Below are 26,364 nucleotides of genomic sequence, written 5' to 3'. Positions count from 1 at the left end.
ATCTCCCTCAGCATGACGCTGCCATCACCGTGTCCGCTGGTGGCCTTTAGGGTCAGAGGTCAGAGCGGTGATGGGGACCTTTGACTTCTCACGGAGAGTTTCAGGAAGTAGTCTGATCCGTTTGGGTTTCAACCTTCTGAGTTCAGCGGCGTGATGAGGAGGCAGTAACCATGGCGACAGTTGGCGGCGTCCTGAGATCTGCGCCGCAGGTCATGAAGGTGTTAAAACGGCCCAGTCAAAGTCCAGCCTTGGCCTGGGAACAGAAACTGATTTAATTTGGCTTGTTTTCCTCGTTTATCACGCGGAACAGATAAACGGCGTTTAGAGCAGAGCTATCCCAATCAGCAGCAGGAAATTCCCCTGGAGGTTTGGATTGCTGCGGCCTTTAATTAGGCCCTTCAGCCAGATGATTAGATGATTAGATTGGCGGCGGCGCGCTCTCAGGCTGCCGACTCGTTCATCGGCCTCAGAGGCCCGATCCCTTCCGATTCAGGAGACGCTTCGCCTCAGGCTCTGAAAGACCAGGAGGATCATGGGAAAAAACAGCACAGCGTCGTCAAGCCGGAGGCTCTAAGACGGAGACGGACCCGTCTGACACAGAGACAGGAAGTGAGGTCAAGCAGTGCAAACGCTGAGATCCAGCGTCTGATTCAGGGAACCAGATGGACGAAGACGTCAAAGTGGTTATGATGTGGATCTGAGCCGAAGCAGGAAGCTAAAGACTAGCTGAAGCTTTGTTGTTAGCAGCTAAGCTAACAGTTCTCTGCTGCTGCAGCCTCCCTTGTGGTGCCGCTGAAGGAAACGCAGCATCAAACAGCTGGCCGCCTTCTCTTCCCGGTCCGGACCGTTTCCTGCTTGCTCTCCTCCAGTTTCCTACCAGGAAGCAGCAGACGCCGTTAGCCGTACTGACGCTAACAGCCACCGGGGCTGATGGGAGTTTTTCAGCTTGAAGCAGCTTTTTCTTCCTGAAGTTTCCCTGGAGGTTTGGATCAGCATCCGGACAGAAATAGAGCTGCTGCGTGTTGACAGTCACATGGGGCTTTTAGGGCTGTTTGCCCCCCGGGGCAGTTCTGTCAGCTCACTGTGAGAAGATCCCTGGAGGCGGGGCAGAACGGACCAGCAGACATGTGACAAGGCTGCACATGTTGCCCCTCCTGATGCTAACGCAGAGACTCACAGCTTCACATGACCCAACCCGAGCAGACGGAATAGAATCGGAACCGCTGGAGAAAACAATCGGAATAAAATTACAACAAAGGAAACGCCCGCCCCCCGCCGGGCCTCTGGGCCTGAGCTGGACTCGTTTTCAAAGGTCAGAGAGGAATCCTGGAGAACATCCACAACCTGACGGTAAAACCAGCCCACATCACCGGACCGCCACCACCGTGCTGCAGGACATGAACTTTGACCCTTCCCAGGTTGCTGAGCAGCAGCTGTGACTCTGAGGTCATCGCTGCTTTCTGTGCCGATGTCAGCAGCAGAACCAGGCAGTGGATCGGGTTCGGTCCGGTCGGGTCGGGTCCTGTCGGGTCGGGTTGGGTCGGGTCGGCGGTTCCTCCCTGGTGAACCAGCGGTTCCTGGATCTGATTCCAGTTGGAGAATCTGATCTGCTTGGAAGTCGTGTCTCTGGATTAGAGCCTCTAATCTGCCTCTCAGATCCAGCAGGGATTATTCCTGGATTTGTTGCTGAGACTCTCGAGGACGAGTCCATTGTTGCCGCGTTGCTGCGCTGTGTTGACGCAACGCAAGGTTTTCAGAGCAACTGGTCCAGAGCAGCAGGCAGGCATCCAACCGATTATCCAACCAACCGACCATCCATCCAACTGACCATCCAACCAACCAACCGACCATCCAACCAACCATCCAACCAACCGACCATCCAACCAACTGACCATCCAACCAACCAACCATCCAACCAACTGACCATCCAACCAACCAACCGACCATCCAACCATCCAACCATCCAACCAACCGACCATCCAACCATCCAACCAACCAACCATCCATCCAACTGACCATCCAACCGACCATCCAACCATCCAACCAACCGACCATCCAACCAACCGACCATCCAACCATCCAACCAACCGACCATCCAACCATCCAACCATCCAACCAACCAACCGACCATCCAACCAACCGACCATCCAACCAACTGACCATCCAACCAACCGACCATCCAACCAACTGACCATCCAACCAACCAACCGACCATCCAACCAACCATCCAACCAACCAACCGACCATCCAACCATCCAACCATCCAACCAACCGACCATCCAACCAACCGACCATCCATCCAACTGACCATCCAACCAACCAACCATCCAACCATCCAACCATCCAACCAACCGACCATCCAACCATCCAACCATCCAACCAACCGACCATCCAACCATCCAACCATCCAACCAACCGACCATCCAACCAACTGACCATCCAACCAACCAACCATCCATCCAACTGACCATCCAACCAACCAACCGACCATCCAACCAACCATCCAACCAACCGACCATCCAACCAACCGACCATCCAACCAACTGACCATCCAACCAACCAACCATCCAACCAACTGACCATCCAACCAACCAACCGACCATCCAACCAACCAACCAACCATCCAACCAACCAACCATCCATCCAACTGACCATCCAACCAACCGACCATCCATCCAACCAACCGACCATCCAACCAACCGACCATCCAACCAACCAACCGACCATCCAACCAACCAACCATCCATCCAACTGACCATCCAACCAACCGACCATCCATCCAACTGACCATCCAACCAACCGACCATCCAACCAACTAACCATCCATCCAACTGACCATCCAACCAACCGACCATCCAACCAACCGACCATCCAACCAACCGACCATCCAACCAACCAACCGACCATCCAACCAACCAACCAACCGACCATCCAACCAACCGACCATCCAACCAACCGACCGACCATCCAACCAACCAACCATCCATCCAACCGACCATCCAACCAACCAACCAACCGACCATCCAACCAACCGACCATCCAACCAACCGACCAACCAACCAACCGACCAACCAACCAACCAACCGACCATCCAACCAACCGACCATCCAACCAACCGACCAACCAACCAACCGACCAACCAACCAACCGACCGACCATCCAACCAACCAACCATCCATCCAACCGACCATCCAACCAACCGACCATCCAACCAACCGACCATCCAACCAACCGACCATCCAACCAACCGACCAACCAACCAACCGACCATCCAACCAACCGACCATCCAACCAACCAACCAACCGACCATCCAACCAACCGACCATCCAACCAACCGACCAACCAACCAACCGACCAACCAACCAACCAACCGACCATCCAACCAACCGACCATCCAACCAACCGACCAACCAACCAACCGACCAACCAACCAACCGACCGACCATCCAACCAACCAACCATCCATCCAACCGACCATCCAACCAACCAACCAACCGACCATCCAACCAACCATCCAACCAACCGACCAACCAACCAACCGACCAACCAACCAACCAACCGACCATCCAACCAACCGACCATCCAGCATATTTATATTTTGTTTCTGGACTTTCAGTCCAGAACAGTAAGTTGTTGGTTTGTCTCTGGGATTCTGTAGAGGTAGAGGACCGGGAGGACCGGGAGGACCGGGAGTGTCTCCTGTGGTTCAGCTCTTTCTTCCAGCATTTTGTTTTTCTGGTTCAGACCCAGATGATCTATACATGAAGACAGTTTGTGTGGTTTGGGATTGTGTGTATGTGTGTGCTGGTGCAGGAGAGTGTGATGTGTGTAAATCTGCTTGTTTGATGGTCTCCTGGTGTGTGTGTGTGTGTGTGTGTGTGTGTGTGTGTGTGTGTGTGTGTGTGTTTCTCCCTGCCCTGTCAGGCTGCATATGCTCAGCCGTCGCTCCAGTGGATAAGAGGATTCCATCTTTCCTCTCCCAGCTGCTCCATCTGAAGGAACCGGCTGCAGCTCAGATTGTTGTTCAGGTCTGGTGGCTGGGTCTAATTCCTGGAACGTCAGAGATTAGAGAACATTGAGGTTAGTGACCAGCTGAGTGGATTACCCTGCAATGGTAGGAAACAGCAGAAATGAGCTGAAAAGCGTCTTTGTAGGCCAGTAATTCCTGATTGTTTCTCTGAACTCTTTTCTAAATCAGGATTTCTGGAGCAGATTAAAGGTTTGTTTTGGAAATATGAAATGTCCTGATGTGAACTCTCATCTGCTCCCAAACCAACATGGCGGCATGAGCAGCTAGCAGCTATGCAGAGGAAGGTTAGCTGGTTTTTTAATCATTTAATGATGAATTCTGATCTGTGGTTGAGCAAAAACATAAATGATTAATAAACTTCAGATGCTGAAGCAACATTTTCATTCAAGCTTCTTCAGATGAAACCCGGTTATACAGCAACATGGTTCATAAATATTAATATTTCTGCTGCGGTCAATGCGTTCACACCGACACACGTCCCATGGAAACATTCCAGAAATAATCTCTGCTTGTTGGGTGTGCTTGGGGAGCGCTAGCGCCCCCTGTGGCACGTTCAGGCCGGAGGAGGTGGTGGTGAGTTTGAGGCTCAGAGGAAATCTGGCCGCCGCGCTGATGCTCTCTGGAGGATTTCTTCTTCTGGTCCTTCAGGATCGTCAGACATTCCCACAGCCGCCTGGAAGCGTCTTGAGCTCAGTGTGTCTGTTTCAGGTCAGCGGACGGACAGACGGACAGACGGACAGCGGCAGGATGCTCTGGCTGCTGTTCTTTCTGCTTCCTCTGGGGGGCAGCAGCGGTGAGGAAGGAGCTCACAAGGCCAAACTCCACAACGGTGAGTTTCCTGCTGCCCATGAGCTACACTGCTTTGTAAGCTTATGCTATGCTATGCTATGCTATGCTATGCTATGCTATGCTATGCTATGCTATGCTATGATATGCTATGCTATGATATGCTATGCTATGCTAGGTCTTAGACCAGGGGTCACCAACCCGGGGCCCGCAGGGACCTTTTCAGGCGCCCGTGGAGCCACTTCTAAAAACAGCCATTATCATTAGGGACCAAAAAATAATTTAATTAAATGTTTTTACATTGAAGTAATGACGTTTGTTTATATTTAGAGTTCAAAAGAGGAAAATGATAAAAACGTTTAAAATAAATTGCTTTCTGTATAAAACTCTTTCCTGCTGTTCAAGTTCAGAACTGCGCATGCGCCTGCAGCTGCGCTCTGCATACCTTGACATTTTCCTTTAAGTATAGAAAGAAAAGAATAACTTCTTATTATTGAACCCTATTTACTATTAACAAAATTGTGAAGAAAAATAAATAAATTGTGCCAAAACATGTTATTCGTAGCGCATCTGGGAATCAACACCTGAACCTCTTTCCGAGATGAGGAGGCTTCGCTTCCATGTCTTTATTATTTAGCATCGTCTGGATAAAATCCGCTGCTCCTGGTTCAGGTTTGTGCTGATTTTTGCGCATTGGAGAGGAGCTTGTGCTCTTGCAGGTCAGGTGCAGTGATAGTTTTAGCCAGCGGGATCCGTCAGCTGTTCGGTTCGCCAAACCAGAACAAAGCTATAAACCTGCGACCCGCCAGAACCGCGCAGACTGTCAGAAGCTCAGGCTGAACGTAGAACAGGAGGTTCAAACCCAACTGGTTCATTTTTAGCTTGCAGAAAAACGCAAAGCCGTTAAATGAATAAAGCAAACTGACCAATAAGACTGAGGCTTTGGGGTTCCTCAACCCTCAGACTGACAGCTTTGTGTGTTTAATATGTTTTGACACAAAAGATATTTTATTTCCACAATTTTGCTAATAGAACAGATGGTTAGATAATAAAACTATAACTCTTCTTTTTTATTGAAAGGAACATGTCAAGGTACTCAGTGCAGCTGCAGGTGTTACTGCAACAATCATCAGTTTGATTTGGTTTATTTCAGTCACTTGTTGTCAGTTTAGAATCACAGAGAAAAACTCCAAAAGGAATCAAACGTAAAACTCTGTGAGCTAAAAACTTCTGATCACATAATAGCGATTAATTATCATGGTAAATTATTACTGATAACTATTGTTAGTGGTCCTGACATTAATATGATCATATATATATATACTTATATATACTGTATTAAACAAGTAGTCCTTCGTGTTGCTCTGTACCCGTGAAGAAGCTCCCAGTCTCACAAAGTTTTGGTGACCCCTGTCTCAGACCAAAACATTAGTGTGTGTCTGTGGCAACATGGTGGTCGATATTAAATATTTAACCTTCGTCCAAATTCAAATTTTTGATCATCAGGAGCCAAACTTTCAGCTCTGGTCACTTTTCTAAATCTTTCAGAAGCAGGAATGTAAGTGAACTCTGACCTTTTAACAGAACCAAAAATCAGTTCAAAGCAACAAAAAGAAACTTGTAATAAAACTGTAAACATTTTATACTTTCAAGCTTGAGAAACCTTTTTATTTTACTGTGTAGCACAAGCTAGCAGTTAGCGTCAAAGTTGACAGTAGACATTTATAGACGGTTCTGTAGATCCTGATTCTATGGATCCGGTTCTATGGATCCGGTTCTGTAGATCCTGATTCTATGGATCCGGTTCTGTAGATCCTGATTCTGTGGATCCGGTTCTGTAGATCCTGATTCTATGGATCCGGTTCTGTAGATCCTGATTCTATGGATCCGGTTCTGTAGATCCTGATTCTGTGGATCCGGTTCTGTAGATCCTGATTCTATGGATCCGGTTCTGTAGATCCTGATTCTATGGATCCGGTTCTGTAGATCCTGATTCTGTGGATCCGGTTCTGTAGATCCTGATTCTATGGATCCGGTTCTGTAGATCCTGATTCTATGGAAGCCTCCGTTTCTCTGATCATTTCCTGTTTCCTGTTCCTGACCTCTGAGAGGTCAAATCATATCGACTTATTTCTGGAGACGTTTTGTCTCCACGGACACTGTGTTGGATTTTCGGCGCTGTTGGGAGGAAGAGTGTTTGATCTGCGGTGAGTTCCCAGAATGCTTTGCTCTGCCTGTTGCTGATCTTCTTAAGCTAAACACCAGGCCTTTGTTTGTTCCCTGACGGATTAGCCGCCGCGGCGCCACATGACTGCCGCGCTGCTCACAAAGGGAGCTTCAAACTACTTCCAACTGGAGACGATGCATTCACTGCCCCTCAGAAACCAAACCTCCAGGCATTATTAACTTTCACCAAACTTCAGGAAGAATTGTTTTGCGTCGAATGAGTTTTACTCAAACTGAATGTTTTTTTTTCTACATTAGCACAAATATTTTGAAAAATCGTTTAGCATGAGTTACCAGTCATTTAAAGCAGAAAAGCAAAAATAGATTTTAATTACTCTTATATTAACATCAATGATTAATATTTTGATTCTGATATATCTAAGTTAGCCAGCAGGCTAATGGTAGCTTTGCTGTAAGTGTTTTCCAACACGTTAGCATTTCCTGTAATTGTTGACTTTGCCTTTAATCAAACAGATTGTTAATGTTAGCGGACATGCTAGTATTATTCAGCAGGCCAGACATAGAGCACAGTTAAAGTAAGCTGATATAGATGCTGATCTGCTAGTGTTGACCAACATGAGGCAGTGTTGGCTACTAATACTGTACATGCTGATGCTAGCATTTCTGCTAGAATTATTTTGATGTTATGTTAGCATTTTATTTGGCGATGGCATGTAAGCTGTTGCTAGCACAGAATATAACTAGCAGTTCCATAATGCTTCTAGTTTTATTAGCAACATGTTGGCTAATGTATTAGCATAAGGTTGAACATTCTCTAACCTTTCTGCACTATGCAATGTTTATTTTTGACAGCTTGTGCGCTAACGCTAATATGCTTGCACAAGCTCTGTTGCCATGAATACGCTATGTGCTTGCTAATAGCTAACGTGTTAGCACAGCAGATAGTTTGAGCTACTTCTGCATAGCATCAGATTATTAGCTTGTTAACTAGCGTGTTACCTAATGTGAGCATAATGCTTACTGTTAAGAGCAACATGCTAATGCTAGCGTTTTTGTCTGTTCATTCTTTTCCAAACTGAATTTCTGCTTAATTCTGATTTGTTGGTTGTAAAGGAAGTTGTGGAAGAACAAAATAAAAGCTGAGTCGTTCCTGTCGCTCTGCAGTTTGGATGTTTCTCATTATTCGACTTTGATACAAAATATAAACGGCTAAATTTGAAAGGTGTTACAGTAAAGGTCTGTTGCTGTTAATTCTACGTTTGTATCTTCCAATTATGGCTCAGATCTAATGAAGTGAAAGTGCATGTTGAAAAGCTTCCCAGTTGAATGTGCGTCCTGCTCTGATTGAAATGCGTTGTGTTGAGGTGGGAACGGATCCAATTAGAAATGGATTTGGTGGAAGCGCAGCGGGGCGCCGTGGCGGCTGCACATTGATTTCTGCTGCTGCGCCGCGGGGCGTCAGCGGCCGTTTGGCTGCGACTGCTGCTGACTCAGAACCGCCGCTGTTCCCAGCAGCGCGGCTCGTTTTCCTGCATCGTTTCTGTGGCCAAACCAAAGACAAGTTCAAACAAACGCAGATGAAATAATGATGGAGCATCTGCTGCTTGTTGGTTCAAATCTACACTTGTCACAGAAACGATGTTTGCAGATCTGGCTTGATTTTTTTTTTTAGTTGAAGTTTGGATGAAAGTTTTTATCATCAGATTGAAATATTTTCTCACCTGCTATCATAGATATTCATGTTTAATCACATTCCCTGTATTTAAAGTTTTGGTTCAAATGTCTGTCGAGTTAAAATCTTTATAATTTACAGAAGTTTATATTTATTTAGAAATTTTAAAGTGATTTCTGAAAAATGTCTATTTGTTTCGTGTCTTTGTTAAAACATGTCGTACCCACGCAGCCTGTCTGGTTGCTGTATTTCTGTCCCGACCGATCGCTTCATGACAGATTCTCTGCTCTCAAACGTTTCGTTTTCTCCTGCTTTGAAGAAATTCAACGACTTTTGTTTCCTGTAAATGGAGGCAGAGAGGCGGCGCTTTCACCCGATCGATAAGGAATCAATAATCTGTGACGACACTTCAGCTGCTGGTTCATCTGCAGAACAGGCTGAAAATATAGCGTGCTGTGTTCAGGGTTAAAGGTCAGTGTTAGGCTGAGAAATCTGATATCCTGACCACTTCGTGGACCCAGAGGACATTCTGATGAGACAGTCCGGATTGATGCCCAGTGGCGCCCCTCAAGGCAGAAAGAGGACGACACTCAGTGAGATGCTACAGCTAACCCCCAGAGACGCAAAGGCTAATCCCAGAGATGCTAAGGCTAATCCCAGAGATGCTAAGGCTAATCCCAGAGACGCAAAGGCTAATCCCAGAGATGCTAAGGCTAATCCCAGAGATGCTAAGGCTAATCCCAGAGATGCTAAGGCTAATCCCAGAGATGCTAAGGCTAATCCCAGAGATGCTAAAGCTAACCCACAAAGATGCTAAGGCTACTATTTTAGCTGTGATAAAACCTTTCGATACAGAAATCATAAAATCCTATAAAATGTTTAGTTTTTTTGTAAAAATTAGAGCTGCTTCCTGAGAAGTTTCAAATTAAAAGCATAAAATAATGGAGTTGCTTCAAACCAGAGAAGTTATTTGGTTTTAACCATCACAAACGTAATCTGTCATTGTTTTTTAATCTCAAAACGTTTTGAACGACGGCGTCATTAACTCAAAGTCTTTCGTTGTACAAGTCTCATTCTTCCAGAGTTGATCGAATCGGTTTAGTTTGGTTGTTTATGGTTGTTTTAATCTCAGTGTTTTTACAGTGTTTGTGTTCCTCCAGCAGAGCCCGGGGCCCCCGGGACTCCTGCAGCCCCCAGGCCTCAGATCCACTACTGCCGCTCCGCCAACATGGAGGACTTCACCTGCTGGTGGCGCCCGGTGGAGCAGCAGGCCAGCTACGTCTTCATCTACTCCAAAGAGTGAGTCTGTAGTTCCAGTGGCCGGCTGAAGGTGGCGTTGGCGGAGCGGCGACCTTTCTGGGTCGCTGAGCCTCCTCCTCTGCTATGAAGCTGTAAAGGGTCGGTATGTGGAACCGGGCCGGTCTCCCGTGGGCCGGCGCTAATCAGCGCAGATTGGATTGCGCCTCAACCCCGGATGGCGGCTCAGACGCTTCCATCGTTGTGGTTCAGCTGCAGATTAAAATCTGGGATTATCTGCTGAAAATGAGCAAATCAGCTGATTTCTGCCTGATTTCATTCCAAACGGATGGACATGCAGACAAATCGATGCTGCGGTTTGTCTGCTTCCAGCCTCTGGAAGGTTCTGGTTCTGGTTCTGACCGTTAGAAACCTGACGGCTCCCGTCAGGGCGAGTGCCTGCTGACGTCCGAGTCGCCTGGAGCTCTCCCATGACTCGTCTCGTTGGCAGGGACGGGCTTTAATTAGACACCGCTGACAGCAACAGAGAAACAATTTCCATCAGCCGGAAATTAATCGGCAACAGCAACAGTACAGGCAACGGCAACGGCGTCAACCAACTCCACGGCTGTCCAGGAAACCAGTTCAGCTTCTTTTACTGGTTTCTCCGTGTCTGAGTGATGGTGAGGGATGCTCCACATTCACCAGTTTGGTTAATATTTACCAGTTTAATCCATATTTACCAGTTTAATCCACATTTACCAGTTTGGTCCATATTTACCAGTTTAATCCATATTTACCAGTTTAGTTAATATTTACCAGTTTAATCCATATTTACCAGTTTAATCCATATTTACCAGTTTGGTCCATATTTACCAGTTTAGTTAATATTTACCAGTTTAATCCATATTTACCAGTTTAATCCATATTTACCAGTTTGGTCCATATTTACCAGTTTAATCCATATTTAGTTTGGTTAATATTTACCAGTTTAATCCATATTTACCAGTTTAATCCATATTTACCAGTTTGGTTAATATTTACCAGTTTGGTTAATATTTACCAGTTTAATCCATATTTACCAGTTTAATCCATATTTACCAGTTTGGTTAATATTTACCAGTTTAATCCATATTTACCAGTTTAATCCATATTTACCAGTTTAATCCATTTACCAGTTTAATCCATATTTACCAGTTTGGTTAATATTTACCAGTTTAATCCATATTTACCAGTTTAATCCATATTTACCAGTTTGGTCCATATTACCAGTTTAATCCATATTTACCAGTTTAATCCATATTTACCAGTTTGGTTAATATTTACCAGTTTAATCCATATTTACCAGTTTGGTTAATATTTACCAGTTTGGTTAATATTTACCAGTTTAATCCATATTTACCAGTTTAATCCATATTTACCAGTTTGGTTAATATTTACCAGTTTAATCCATATTTACCAGTTTAATCCATATTTACCAGTTTAATCCATATTTACCAGTTTAATCCATATTTACCAGTTTGGTTAATATTTACCAGTTTAATCCATATTTACCAGTTTAATCCATATTTACCAGTTTGGTCCATATTTACCAGTTTAATCCATATTTACCAGTTTAATCCATATTTACCAGTTTAATCCATATTTACCAGTTTAATCCATATTTACCAGTTTGGTTAATATTTACCAGTTTGGTTAATATTTACCAGTTTAATCCATATTTACCAGTTTAATCCATTTACCAGTTTGGTTAATATTTACCAGTTTAATCCATATTTACCAGTTTAATCCATATTTACCAGTTTAGTCAATATTTACCAGTTTGGTTAATATTTACCAGTTTAATCCATATTTACCAGTTTGGTTAATATTTACCAGTTTAATCCATATTTACCAGTTTGGTTAATATTTACCAGTTTAATCCATATTTACCAGTTTGGTCCATATTTACCAGTTCGGTCCATATTTACCAGTTTAGTCAATATTTACCAGTTTGGTTAATATTTACCAGTTTAATCCATATTTACCAGTTTAGTCCATATTTACCAGTTTGGTCAATATTTACCAGTTTGGTCCATATTTACCAGTTTAGTCAATATTTACCAGTTTGTTAATATTACCAGTTCGGTCCATATTTACCAGTTTAGTCCATATTTACCAGTTTAGTCAATATTTACCAGTTTGGTTAATATTTACCAGTTCGGTCCATATTTACCAGTTTAGTCCATATTTACCAGTTTAATCCATATTTACCAGTTTAGATAATATTTACCAGTTTAGTCAATATTTACCAGTTTGGTTAATATTTACCAGTTTAGTCCATATTTACCAGTTTAACCCATATTTACCAGTTTAGTCAATATTTACCAGTTGGTTAATATTTACCAGTTTAGTCCATATTTACCAGTTTGGTTAATATTTACCAGTTTAGTCCATATTTACCAGTTTAACCCATATTTACCAGTTTAGTCAATATTTACCAGTTTGGTTAATATTTACCAGTTTGGTCCATATTTACCAGTTTGGTTAATATTTACCAGTTTAATCCATATTTACCAGTTTGGTTAATATTTACCAGTTCGGTCCATATTTACCAGTTTAATCCATTTACCAGTTTAATCCATATTTACCAGTTTGGTTAATATTTACCAGTTCGGTCCATATTTACCAGTTTAATCCATATTTACCAGTTTAATCCATATTTACCAGTTTGGTCCATATTTACCAGTTTAATCCATTTTACCAGTTCGGTCCATATTTACCAGTTTAGTCAATATTTACCAGTTTGGTCCATATTTACCAGTTCGGTCCATATTTACCAGTTTAGTTAATATTTACCAGTTTGGTCCATATTTACCAGTTTAGTTAATATTTACCAGTTTGGTCCATATTTACCAGTTTAGTTAATATTTACCAGTTTGGTTAATATTTACCAGTTCGGTCCATATTTACCAGTTTAATCCATATTTACCAGTTGGTCCATATTACCAGTTTAATCCATATTTACCAGTTCGGTCCATATTTACCAGTTTAATCCATATTTACCAGTTTAATCCATATTTACCAGTTTAATCCATATTTACCAGTTTAGTCAATATTTACCAGTTTGGTCCATATTTACCAGTTCGGTCCATATTTACCAGTTTGGTCCATATTTACCAGTTTGGTCCATATTTACCAGTTTAGTCAATATTTACCAGTTTAATCCATATTTACCAGTTTAATCCATATTTACCAGTTTGGTCCATATTTACCAGTTTAGTCAATATTTACCAGTTTGGTCCATTTACCAGTTCGGTCCATATTTACCAGTTTGGTCCATATTTACCAGTTTAATCCATATTTACCAGTTTAATCCATATTTACCAGTTTGGTCCATATTTACCAGTTTAATCCATATTTACCAGTTTAATCCACATTTACCAGTTTAATCCATATTTACCAGTTTGGTTAATATTACCAGTTAATCCATATTTACCAGTTTAATCCATATTTACCAGTTTGGTCCATATTTACCAGTTTAATCCATATTTACCAGTTTAATCCATATTTACCAGTTTGGTTAATATTTACCAGTTTGGTTAATATTTACCAGTTTAATCCATATTTACCAGTTTGGTAATATTACCAGTTTAATTCATATTTACCAGTTTAGTCAATATTTACCAGTTTGGTTAATATTTACCAGTTTAATCCATATTTACCAGTTTGGTTAATATTTACCAGTTTAATCCATATTTACCAGTTTGGTTAATATTACCAGTTTAATCCATATTTACCAGTTTGGTTAATATTTACCAGTTTAATTCATATTTACCAGTTTAGTCAATATTTACCAGTTTGGTTAATATTTACCAGTTTAATCCATATTTACCAGTTTGGTTAATATTTACCAGTTTAATCCATATTTACCAGTTTGGTTAATATTTACCAGTTCGGTCCATATTTACCAGTTTAGTCAATATTTACCAGTTTGGTTAATATTTACCAGTTTAATCCATATTTACCAGTTTGGTCCATATTTACCAGTTTGGTCCATATTTACCAGTTTGGTCCATATTTACCAGTTTAGTCAATATTTACCAGTTTAATCCATATTTACCAGTTTAGTTAATATTTACCAGTTTAGTCAATATTTACCAGTTTAGTTAATTTTACCAGTTTAGTCAATATTTACCAGTTTAGTTAATATTTACCAGTTTAGTCAATATTTACCAGTTTAGTCAATATTTACCAGTTTAGTCAATATTTACCAGTTTAGTTAATATTTACAGTTTAGTCAATATTTACCAGTTTAGTTAATATTTACCAGTTTAGTCAATATTTACCAGTTTAGTTAATATTTACCAGTTTAGTCAATATTTACCAGTTTAGTTAATATTTACCAGTTTAGTCAATATTTACCAGTTTAATCCATATTTACCAGTTTGGTTAATATTTACCAGTTTAATCCATATTTACCAGTTTAATCCATATTTACCAGTTTAGTCAATATTTACCAGTTTGGTTAATATTTACCAGTTTAATCCATATTTACCAGTTTGGTTAATATTTACCAGTTTAATCCATATTTACCAGTTTGGTTAATATTTACCAGTTTAATCCATATTTACCAGTTTGGTCCATATTTACCAGTTCGGTCCATATTTACCAGTTTAGTCAATATTTACCAGTTTGGTTAATATTTACCAGTTTAATCCATATTTACCAGTTTAGTCCATATTTACCAGTTTGGTCAATATTTACCAGTTTGGTCCATATTTACCAGTTTAGTCAATATTTACCAGTTTGGTTAATATTTACCAGTTCGGTCCATATTTACCAGTTTAGTCCATATTTACCAGTTAGTCAATATTTACCAGTTTGGTTAATATTTACCAGTTCGGTCCATATTTACCAGTTTAGTCCATATTTACCAGTTTAATCCATATTTACCAGTTTAGATAATATTTACCAGTTTAGTCAATATTTACCAGTTTGGTTAATATTTACCAGTTTAGTCCATATTTACCAGTTTAACCCATATTTACCAGTTTAGTCAATATTTACCAGTTTGGTTAATATTTACCAGTTTAGTCCATATACCAGTTTGGTTAATATTTACCAGTTTAGTCCATATTTACCAGTTTAACCCATATTTACCAGTTTAGTCAATATTTACCAGTTTGGTTAATATTTACCAGTTTGGTCCATATTTACCAGTTTGGTTAATATTTACCAGTTTAATCCATATTTACCAGTTTGGTTAATATTTACCAGTTCGGTCCATATTTACCAGTTTAATCCATATTTACCAGTTTAATCCATATTTACCAGTTTGGTTAATATTTACCAGTTCGGTCCATATTTACCAGTTTAATCCATATTTACCAGTTTAATCCATATTACCAGTTTGGTCCATATTTACCAGTTTAATCCATATTTACCAGTTCGGTCCATATTTACCAGTTTAGTCAATATTTACCAGTTTGGTCCATATTTACCAGTTCGGTCCATATTTACCAGTTTAGTTAATATTTACCAGTTTGGTCCATATTACCAGTTTAGTTAATATTTACCAGTTTGGTCCATATTTACCAGTTTAGTTAATATTTACCAGTTTGGTTAATATTTACCAGTTCGGTCCATATTTACCAGTTTAATCCATATTTACCAGTTTGGTCCATATTTACCAGTTTAATCCATATTTACCAGTTCGGTCCATATTTACCAGTTTAATCCATATTTACCAGTTTAATCCATATTTACCAGTTTTCCATATTTACCAGTTTAGTCAATATTTACCAGTTTGGTCCATTTACCAGTTCGGTCCATATTTACCAGTTTGGTCCATATTTACCAGTTTTAATCCATTTTACCAGTTTAATCCATATTTACCAGTTTAATCCATATTTACCAGTTTAATCCATATTTACCAGTTTGGTCCATATTTACCAGTTTAGTCAATATTTACCAGTTTGGTCCATATTTACCAGTTCGGTCCATATTTACCAGTTTGGTCCATATTTACCAGTTTAATCCATATTTACCAGTTTAATCCATATTTACCAGTTTGGTCCATATTTACCAGTTTAATCCATATTTACCAGTTTAATCCACATTTACCAGTTTAATCCATATTTACCAGTTTGGTTAATATTTACCAGTTTAATCCATATTTACCAGTTTTAATCCATTTACCAGTTTGGTCCATATTTACCAGTTTAATCCATATTTACCAGTTTAATCCATATTTACCAGTTTGGTTAATATTTACCAGTTTGGTTAATATTTACCAGTTTAATCCATATTTACCAGTTTGGTTAATATTTACCAGTTTAATTCATATTTACCAGTTTAGTCAATATTTACCAGTTTGGTTAATATTTACCAGTTTAATCCATATTTACCAGTTTGGTTAATATTTACCAGTTTAATCCATATTTACCAGTTTGGTTAATATTTACCAGTTTAATCCATATTTACCAGTTTGGTTAATATTTACCAGTTTAATTCACCAGTTTAGTCAATATTTACCAGTTTGGTTAATATTTACCAGTTTAATCCATATTTACCAGTTTGGTTAATATTTACCAGTTTAATCCATATTTACCAGTTTGGTTAATATTTACCAGTTCGGTCCATATTTACCAGTTTAGTCAATATTTACCAGTTTGGTTAATATTTACCAGTTTAATCCATATTTACCAGTTTAGTCCATATTTACCAGTTTGGTCAATATTTACCAGTTTGGTCCATATTTACCAGTTTAGTCAATATTTAACCAGTTTAGTCAATATTTACCAGTTTAGTTAATATTACCAGTTTAGTCAATATTTACCAGTTTAGTTAATATTTACCAGTTTAGTCAATATTTACCAGTTTAGTTAATATTTACCAGTTTAGTCAATATTTACCAGTTTAGTTAATATTACCAGTTTAGTCAATATTTACCAGTTTGGTTAATATTTACCAGTTTAATTCATATTTACCAGTTTAGTCAATATTTACCAGTTTGGTTAATATTTACCAGTTTAATCCATATTTACCAGTTTGGTTAATATTTACCAGTTTAATCCATATTTACCAGTTGGTTAATATTTACCAGTTCGGTCCATATTTACCAGTTTAGTCAATATTTACCAGTTTAGTTAATATTTACCAGTTTAGTCAATATTTACCAGTTTGGTTAATATTTACCAGTTTAATTCATATTTACCAGTTTAGTCAATATTTACCAGTTTGGTTAATATTTACCAGTTTAATCCATATTTACCAGTTTGGTTAATATTTACCAGTTTAATCCATATTTACCAGTTTAGTCCATATTACCAGTTTGGTCAATATTTACCAGTTTGGTCCATATTTACCAGTTTAGTCAATATTTACCAGTTTAGTCAATATTTACCAGTTTAGTTAATATTACCAGTTTAGTCAATATTTACCAGTTTAGTTAATATTTACCAGTTTAGTCAATTTTACCAGTTTAGTTAATATTTACCAGTTTAGTCAATATTTACCAGTTCGGTCCATATTTACCAGTTTAATCCATATTTACCAGTTTAGTCCATTTACCAGTTTGGTCAATATTACCAGTTTGGTCCATATTTACAGTTTAGTCAATATTTACCAGTTTAGTCAATATTTACCAGTTTAGTTAATATTTACCAGTTTAGTCAATATTTACCAGTTTAGTTAATATTTACCAGTTAGTCAATATTTACCAGTTAGTTAATATTTACCAGTTTAGTCAATATTTACCAGTTTAGTTAATATTTACCAGTTTAGTCAATATTTACCAGTTTGGTTAATATTTACCAGTTTAATTCATATTTACCAGTTTAGTCAATATTTACCAGTTTGGTTAATATTTACCAGTTTAATCCATATTACCAGTTTGGTTAATATTTACCAGTTTAATCCATATTTACCAGTTTGGTTAATATTTACCAGTTCGGTCCATATTTACAGTTTAGTCAATATTTACCAGTTTGGTTAATATTTACCAGTTTAATCCATATTTACCAGTTTAGTCCATATTTACCAGTTTGGTCAATATTTACCAGTTTGGTCATATTTACCAGTTTAGTCAATATTTACCAGTTTAGTCAATATTTACCAGTTTAGTTAATATTTACCAGTTTAGTCAATATTTACCAGTTTAGTTAATATTTACCAGTTTAGTCAATATTTACCAGTTTAGTTAATATTTACCAGTTTAGTCAATATTTACCAGTTTAATCCATATTACAGTTTAGTCAAATTTACCAGTTTAATCCATATTTACCAGTTTAGTCAATATTTACCAGTTTAGTTAATATTTACCAGTTTGGTCCATATTTACCAGTTCTCCATATTTACCAGTTCGGTCCAGGTTTTGTTCGTGTTTCTGTCTCCAGGTTTTTAGTTTCTCTCGTGGTTTTTGTTCTGTTTTTGGTTCTTTTAGTATTTTTCTGGTTTTGGTTCCTGATGGATTATTTGCGTTGATTCGACCTCTCACCCTTTGAAAAGATCAGATTATCGGTGCTGTGCTGGATTAAATACTGCTTTATGGATTTTATCTTCCTTCTCTGATCATGTTGAAGAATCAGCAGCTTGTCTCTGTGGGATTAAACGTAATCTGTTAATCCACTGCCTGCGTTTTCACCTTCAGGGAATCTGACCTCATCCTGTTGGAGGAACAAGAACTCCAACCACAGATTATCCGGATTGACACGTCTTCCTCTGCCTTTCAGAATGGGACCAGAACTTGAGTGTCCAGATTACACGTCCGGCGGAGTCCACAGCTGCTACTTCGACAAAGAACCACGTCCATCTGGACGTACTACTGCATGACGGTGACGGCCATGACGCCCCAGAGGAACTACACATCCCAGCAGCACTGCCTGGACGTGGCAGAGATCGGTGAGCGCTGGATTAGACTGGATTATAACCACTGAGGACCAGACTGACTGGATTAAACTGGATTATATCCACTGAGGACCAGACTGACTGGATTAAACTGGATTATAACCACTGAGGACCAGACTGACTGGATTAAACTGGATTATAACCACTGAGGACCAGACTGACTGGATTAACTGGATTATATCCACTGAGGACCAGACTGACTGGATTAAACTGGATTATAACCACTGAGGACCAGACTGACTGGATTAAATTGGATTATAACCACTGAGGATCAGACTGACTGGATTAAATTGGATTATATCCAGGAAGGACCAGACTGACTGGATTAGACTGGATTATAACCACTGAGGACCAGACTGACTGGATTAGACTGGATTATAACCACTGAGGACCAGACTGACTGGATTAAATTGGATTATATCCAGGAAGGACCAGACTGACTGGATTAAACTGGATTATATCGAGTGAGGATTGTGGTTTTTCTGCATGGGTCCCTGCTGTTTTTGTTTATTTTAATCTAGGATTATATTTCCAGATTATAATCCAGCATATCACAGCTGCTCTTCTTCAGTTTGAAGTTTATATGAAAGATTTAATCTGCAGGTCTAGTCCATGCTAATCTAGCAGCTACCAGACTTTATCAGCTCCTTGGATGACCTTTGACCCTTTAGTTCAGTCAGTCACCTTTTGACCCACAGCAGAAATGTGCTGGATGTGTTTTTACCAATGAAATAGTTTTATTATTGTCACTGAACCGTTCTTGGTCATCATCCTCATCATCATACTATGAGCTTCATCAGGAACCAACAACCTGCTGTTGTTGGGAACGGTCTACTTCCTGGACCAGTCACAGACTACTTCCTGGACCAGTCACAGACTACTTCCTGGACCAGTCACAGTCTACTTCCTGGACCAGTCACAGTCTACTTCCTGGACCAGTCACAGTCTACTTCCTGGACCAGTCACAGTCTACTTCCTGGACCAGTCACAGTCTACTTCCTGGACCAGTCACAGACTACTTCCTGGACCAGTCACAGACTACTTCCTGGACCAGTCACAGTCTACTTCCTGGACCAGTCACAGTCTACTTCCTGGACCAGTCACAGACTACTTCCTGGACCAGTCACAGACTACTTGCTGGACCAGTCACAGTCTACTTCCTGGACCAGTCACAGACTACTTCCTGGACCAGTCACAGACTACTTCCTGGACCAGTCACAGACTACTTCCTGGACCAGTCACAGACTACTTCCTGGACCAGTCACAGACTACTTCCTGGACCAGTCACAGACTACTTGCTGGACCAGTCACAGACTACTTCCTGGACCAGTCACAGACTACTTCTCCTGGACCAGTCACAGTCTACTTCCTGGACCAGTCACAGTCTACTTCCTGGACCAGTCACAGACTACTTCCTGGACCAGTCACAGACTACTTGCTGGACCAGTCACAGTCTACTTCCTGGACCAGTCACAGTCTACTTCCTGGACCAGTCACAGTCTACTTCCTGGACCAGTCACAGACTACTTCCTGGACCAGTCACAGACTACTTGCTGGACCAGTCACAGTCTACTTCCTGGACCAGTCACAGACTACTTCCTGGACCAGTCACAGACTACTTCCTGGACCAGTCACAGACTACTTCCTGGACCAGTCACAGACTACTTGCTGGACCAGTCACAGTCTACTTCCTGGACCAGTCACAGTCTACTTCCTGGACAGTCAAGACTACTTCCTGGACCAGTCACAGACTACTTCCTGTGAGCTTTATTGGCGCTGCCATACGGTTGCCATGGTGAACACTGAGCTTGTCTCAGATGCTTCTTATCAGGCGACCCCACAAAGGTCACGTCTCCTCATGTTGGAGCTCGTCCAATAAAGTGGCTCCTCCACCTTCAGCCCGACCTCTGAGTTTACGTCTCGACTCAGATGGAGCATAAAATCAGATCATCACAGAATAATTCAGGATTTAATAACCAGAACAGGAAACAACGGTTTAGTCGCTGGTTAGACGGAGCAGATGAAGAGTCAGTATGTGATGTCAGGATAAACCCGCAACTTCAGTTGCTACTGGAGATCAATGGCAATTTCACAAACTATGGACCAAGTTAAGAATAAAATCAACCAAATCTTGTTGTTTATCCAGGCAATAGATGGAGGAAAACCAGGAGAACCCAGTAAACCTGGTCTGAGGAGAATCGGCCGGTTCCTGAGTCTGAGACCAATTACTGACTAACGTTGTCTGACGTCAGGCTGCTGACGGAGGCAGAGCCATGTTACCTCTGCAGGTGGAAAACAATGCTGTCTTGGAACCAATGTGGCGACGAGGTCGGCCACATTGGTTCCATCCAGTTTCCATTGGTTCCCTGGGTTCCATTGGTTTCCTGGGTTCCATTGGTTCCATTCGGTTCCATTTGGTTCCATTGGTTCCATCCGCTTCCATTGTTCCATGGGTTCCATTGGTTCCCTGGGTTTCATTGGTTCCATTCGGTTCCATTGGTTCCATCCGGTTCCATTGGTTCCATTCGGTTCCATTGGTTCCATCCGGTTCCATTGGTTCCATTGGTTCCCTGGGTTTCATTGGCTCCCTGGGTTCCATCCGGTTCCATTGGTTCCCTGGGTTCCATTGGTTCCATTCGGTTCCATTGGTTCCATCCGGTTCCATTGGTTCCATTCGGTTCCATTGGTTCCATCCGGTTCCATTGGTTCCATCCGGTTACATTGGTTCCCTGGGTTCCATTGGTTCCCCGGGTTCCATTGGTTCCCTGGGTTCCATTGGTTCCATTGGTTCCATTGGTTTCCTGGGTTCCATTGGTTCCATTGGTTCCATTGGTTCCCTGGGTTCCATTGGTTCCATGGGTTCCATTGGTTCCCTGGGTTCCATTGGTTCCATCCGGTTCCATTGGTTCCATGGGTTCCATTGGTTCCCTGGGTTCCATTGGTTCCATCCGGTTACATTGGTTCCCTGGGTTCCATCCGGTTCCATTGGTTCCCTGGGTTCCATTGGTTCCCCGGGTTCCATTGGTTCCCTGGGTTCCATTGGTTCCATCCGGTTCCATTGGTTCCCTGGGTTCCATTGGTTCCCCGGGTTCCATTGGTTCCCTGGGTTCCATTGGTTCCATCCGGTTCCATTGGTTCCCTGGGTTCCATTGGTTCCATCCGGTTCCATTGGTTCCCTGGGTTCCATTGGTTCCATCCGGTTCCATTGGTTCCCTGGGTTCCATTGGTTCCATCCGGTTCCATTGGTTCCCTGGGTTCCATTGGTTCCCTGGGTTCCATTGGTTCCCTGGGTTCCATTGGTTCCATCCGGTTCCATTGGTTCCCTGGGTTCCATTGGTTCCATCCGGTTCCATTGGTTCCCTGGGTTCCCCGGGTTCCATTGGTCCCCGGGTTCCATTGGTTCCATTGGTTCCATTGGTTCCCCGGGTTCCATTGGTTCCATGGGTTCCATTGGTTCCCTGGGTTCCATTGGTTCCCTGGGTTCCATTGGTTCCATTGGTTCCATTGGTTCCCTGGGTTCCTCAGCTCATGGCCAACCTGACAGCAGGCATTCTGGTCTTCCAGGCCTCTCCTCATGCAGTTTCTCTGTCCTCCAGTGGAGATGGAGGCTCCGGTCAACCTGAGCTTCAACCTGAGCGACGCCGGCGGCGACGAGGTCGGCCACAGCGCGCTGCTGTCCTGGACGTACCCGGCTCCTGAGCACGTACGCTACGGCTGGATCACTCTGGTGTACGAGCTGCAGTACCGACGCGTCGGCGAGACCCACAACTGGAAGGTACGCGGCCGAGTCCGCAGGTTCCTCTTTAAACCGACAGTAGAGAGGAACTCTGGATGGTTGGGTCCGCTTCATGGTGCTTCTGAACAGGACGACCAGTTTGAGTTCCTCTGGGTTCACTGAGCTGACTGGTGCCGATGGAGTGACTGGCTGCTAACTTGGGTTTAGGAGCCACGCTGACGGTGAAAGTCCTGATGGCTGCTGGTCCCGGTGAACCGGCTGAACGCCGCCGTTTCTGTCCGCAGGTGAAGCATCCTCTGCAGGAGCCGCATGTGGAGTTGCTCGGCCTGCGACCCGGCGACTACGTGATTCGGGTCCGCTGCCGCTCCCGCAACTCACGGCTGTGGAGCAAATGGAGTGCTGCGCTGCTCATGAGCGTCCCCAACAGGCCGCCTGCAGGTATGACTCGGGGTTTCTGTGGCGGCAACCTGAGTGTGAGGAAATGGTTTCTAAAGTGAAGAGAGGTCATGTTCTCCTGTGCAGGTAAAGTCCTGGTTCTGGTTCTGGTTCTGGTGGTGGGAGCCGTGGCTCTGCTGGTCGTGGCCTTCGGGGTGATTCCTCAGAGCAGGAGGTGAGGGAGCTGTAATGTCAAGGTGCGGCCAGAGAGGGCGCCACCTTCCCGCTCTGGAGAGAAGACGACTCCAGATTCTGCTTTGTCCCTCCAGAATAAAAGACTACTTCCTGCCGCCTGTTCCCAAGCCACGGATCATGGGCATTGACCCTCTGCTTCTGAAGGTGATGCATCCTGGGAAACGTAGTCGCGTCATTGTGCCCTGTCTGCTAGTTGTGACCCCGGCCCTTCCTTGTCTTGTCTTTGTGTGTCTAGAAGGGGAACTTTGATGAAATCAACCGTCACTTCAGTAACTTCCACGGATACCGGCCTCCCAGTTACTCGCTGGAGATGTGGGACCAGGTGAGCGCTGACGGGATCTACCTGAGCGCGCCGCAGGACGGCGGCGTCCAGAGCCCGCCGCCGTACCGCGCCGTGGCGCCGTACCGCGCCGTGGCGCCCGAGCCCTACACTGTGCTGCAGGACGCGCCGTCTCTGTGGCAACAGCCCGAGACGGCGTTCGTTCCCGGATCAGACTACAACACGATGGAGCGCCTCGGCGTTCCCGACGCCTCCGTTTCCGCTCCAGATCCGGCCCGCGCTCCGGTCCAGGACTTCTACACCTGCGTCCAGCTGATGAGGGACAGCGGCGAGGTCCACTTGGTGCCGTGTCTGCCGGCGCCATACTGCCAGGACTTCCTGCTGCCGCTCGGTCCGGATGCCGCCAAGCGAGAGAAGGAGAAGAAGAGGCTGGCGGAGAACCAGAACCAGAGCGACGACAAGAGCGACGACAAGAGCGACGACAAGAGCGACGACGCCGACCCGCTGCTGCCCGTCAGCCCGGACAACACCAAATAGGTCCAAGGTTCTGGACCGAGGTCTGGACCGAGGTTCTGGACCGAGGTCTGGACCGAGGTCTGGACCGAGGTTCTGGACCGCTCTGTTTTTGCTCAGCCTGTGTTGGCAGCCATCTTTACTGTGGGCGTGAAAAACACAATTATTGATGCATTCACATGAAATCTAACTAGAAGTTTCTAACAAGACATTGAACTGGTTCTGGTTCTGGTTCTGGTCACTCCACCAGGAGGAGCTGGGCATCCTGAACTCTTCTTCTTCTTCTTCTTCTTCTTTGTTTTAATGGCTGTTGGCTTTAAGCATATGAAGAATTAGCGCCACCTACTGGTCAGGAGTGTGGACTGCTTTGCTGTGAACTCTGGGTTCTGCAGTCCATTTGAAATGGACCCGGATACTTCAGAGTTTCAAGCTTGGTCTTTCTCAGGAAACAGGAAGTGGTGGCGCTGGTCGGAGAGGATTCTGGTTCTCTACATCCAGAACTTCCTGGGTTTATTTCCCGTTGTTTCCCGTCGCTCGGATAAAACCTCATTTTATTCCCACTTCGCTCTGCAGAAGCAGCCGCTCCTTGATTATCCATGTGCAGGGATGAGAATCGCTGATGACCCAGAACATGAGAGGAATGGAATCGGGCCCATAAGGTCCATTATCATTTTTATGCCAGCAGATTCCATAAAACCACTGAGAATCAGCACATGATGCCCAGTTTTCTCAGAATGAGGACTGGTTAGGGTTATTATTAGTTAATTGGCTTTAAACGATTCTACTGAGAAAACTCTGCAGCTCCGTGTGACTCTGTTAGCGTAGCATGTTAGCGCTCCATGACCGATCTCAGCTGGACTGAGATTAAACAGATACAAGCAAAGATTCACATTTTAGTTTTTACGCTGCCATCTATATTATTCTGAGACTTTATGTTGGTCGAGACTCATATTTAGGAAAAATTATTTAGTTTATCAACATGGAAATTTTCCTTCAACTCTAAAACAATAAATCCTATTCATAGAATCACATTATCAATAATTTATGAATAGAGTAAAACACTCAGCAAGCTGCAGGTAAATATTATCATTTAGCTGGTAAAGAATAATTATTGCCCTGTCAATAAATGATTTCTAATAGATTGTTATTACCAGAGGAAAACAGAAACGGCTTCATGAGGTCAGAGGTCAAACTGATGAAGAAAGAGGATGGATGCTCTCTGCTAAAATATTCCTGCATCTTCCATCATCTTTCAGCAAACAGTTGAGATAAAGTTGGTTCTGGTTTCACCACCATTTACCTGCTGTTTTACCTGCCAGTGAAAGTTTCATTAAAAGTTTGTTAATCTGCAGCTCATGAGACGGAACCAGCCGAGGAGATGAAAAGTTCAAACTGGAGTTAAAATGTTGTTTTAACTTGAGTTAAACTCAAGTTAAATGTTAAGTTTGAACATTTTAGCTCAACAAGCTCTAGTTGGGTAACCCTGAGATCACCAGATCCTCTTAAAGATGGCGTCTCTGAGAAAGTCCTTAAAGATACAGGAAGTGTTTTCTGCAAAGTGGAGCTGAATGTCCAGGAACGACACCAGGAATTTAAAATGTTCCAGTTTCAAACAGGTTGGCCATCGAGAGAAACTGGAATCACTTTCAGGTTTTGTTTATCTCATTTAATTATCTCTACTTCCTTAAGAAAATGAAAAGATATGTTGTTCTGAGAGGGAATTTATATTTTACCGTTCCAGTATTACCAGAATTAATATTGAACAATAAGAACTTTGTGCTATTTAGTAATGTAATTACATTAGTTGTATTACCTCCCCTCGCCACTAGAGGCAGCATCAGGCCAAAAAGATGCGACTAAATAGCAGATTTAGAAGAATGCCGAAAGCTACAGAATTAGTTTACAAACTGTGAGCTGAAGTAAATAAGAGAGAGAGTTAAATACCTGCTGAGAGTGAAAATCCTTCCTAAAGATAAAAATATAAAAAAATATATCACAGATTTCTAAGAAAATAAAAACGAAAGCTCATGTATAATATAGGAAATAGCGCCCCCTTCACTTCCGGAGTGCAACGGTCCATTTCCAAATAAGGTCTGAGGCTAACAGCGGTCCGTCGCCCTTCCTGTTAGCTGCAGCAGGTTCTTCTCGACCTGCAGGTCCGGTCGATGTGCTGAAGTCTGGACCGTTTCAACCAGAACCGCTGAACCGCAGCTGGTTGACGTCTTTTCTGTTTCTCAGGTCAGAGCTGCAGTATTTTTAGAAAATTGAGCCAAATGTTCCTTCATGCACAAAAGCAGAGCCACTGACACTCCTCCAGTTTGGATAAAAACTCTAAACACAATCTTGTAGATGACCCTGTGACCTTTTGGTGTTTGATGTGAGCCCAGTGAATAACCAGAAACTT

At 42.4% G+C, this 26,364-nt stretch overlaps 1 pseudogene; it reads left to right on the top strand.

Annotated features, from left to right (window-relative positions):
- Positions 1-4,487: 4,487 nt before the first annotated feature.
- LOC129357651 (growth hormone receptor-like) lies at positions 4,488-25,378 on the top strand (annotated as a pseudogene).
- Positions 25,379-26,364: the final 986 nt, after the last annotated feature.

The sequence above is a fragment of the Poeciliopsis prolifica genome, unplaced genomic scaffold (genome assembly GCF_027474105.1).
Source record: "Poeciliopsis prolifica strain line A6 unplaced genomic scaffold, Auburn_PproV2 SCAFFOLD274, whole genome shotgun sequence".
In the NCBI taxonomy this organism is placed as follows: Eukaryota; Metazoa; Chordata; class Actinopteri; order Cyprinodontiformes; family Poeciliidae; genus Poeciliopsis; species Poeciliopsis prolifica.
This window is presented reverse-complemented; position numbering and strand designations above follow the sequence as displayed.